Source organism: Telmatherina bonti, assembly GCF_933228915.1.
Source record: "Telmatherina bonti genome assembly, chromosome: 18".
Lineage (NCBI taxonomy): Eukaryota > Metazoa > Chordata > Actinopteri > Atheriniformes > Telmatherinidae > Telmatherina > Telmatherina bonti.
In genome coordinates this window covers 32,570,622-32,572,014 of record NC_136616.1, presented here as the reverse complement: position 1 = coordinate 32,572,014, position 1,393 = coordinate 32,570,622, and positions in this window count along the sequence as shown.

Here is a 1,393-nt window from a genome sequence, read left to right as displayed (position 1 = left end):
CTATTTTAGAAAATACTTTAAATGAAAACAAAATTTAATTATAAGTGTAAACAAAGGCGTATTATTTCAATTTAGTAAATCTAGACTAATACAATACCTATTCTGTACTGTATCACAGAAGAGTTTGTGTTAACAAGGATTTGATTTCTAAAACAGTTTTGGTAAAAAAAAATAAATCAATAAAATAAATAAAAGTATATATATATATATATATATATATATATATATATATATATATATATATATATATATATATATATATATATTTAAGAGAAAAAATAAATTCTTTCAAACTTAAATGATAAACCTATAGGTGTTGTAGTAAAACATTGCTTCTTATTTATTATGCACTTTACGTACATAGTCTATGTATATTATGTCTATGAGCGCGAAAGCAGAGACGTAACTTACGTATGTTACGTTTATTTGTCACGTTGACGGCTGCAAACCGCGAAAGTAACACCGCAAAGCAACAGCAGAAAGGAAAAGTAAATAAGTAATAAGTAAGGTAAATCTGTTTTTGTCATTATGTTGTGTTGCAGCTTGCTATTCATACCGGAGTGTAAATAAGTTTTCTACACGTTTCTTTGGTTCCGTCCGTCCAGCATCACGTGACTTTTTTCTCCCAGCATTTTTCTTAGTACTTTTTTTTTCCTGGTTAAATCTCGAGTTTATACTGTTTTGTTTGCTGTTCTTTCACTGTAATCTTTTGTACAACACTGTAGTCGATCAAGTAAATGTAAGACTTTGGGTAAATTCTGTATTTTATTCTATGTGAAGGCAAGTTTTCAACCTTGTTTTATTCTTTATTTTTATTTAGTAAAGAAGTTTTTGCGCTACTTTTGTATGTAAAGTGCAAAATAAATAAGAAGCAATGTTTTACTGCAACTCCTATAGGTTTATCATTTAAATAAAGTTTAAAATAATTTATCAAATCTTTCTGATATTTTTCTCTTAAATATATATTTTTTTTTAACCAAAACTATTTTAGAAATCAAGTCCGTGTTAACACAAACTCTTCTGTGATACAGTACAGAATAGGTTTTGTATTAGTCTAGATTTACTAAATTGAAATAATACGCCTTTGTTTACACTTATAATTAAGTTTTGTTTTCATTTAAAGTATTTCCTAAAATATAAAGTAAAAAGTATACAAAGTATGAAGTTTTTTTTTTTTCATTTCAAAATGTTATCAGGCTAAAATACATGCAGATTTTTATTTCCAATATTGTTTTAATCGTTATTTAAGGTGGAATTAAACTTGTTTCTTTGTCTGCTTTTCTTTCTAAAGGTGGAAACAACAACTCGACAGGTCACATTTACAGTACCTACAGTTAAATCAGCATTTTACCGAATAAAAAAAACCCCACAGTTGTTGCCACAAACAAGTAAA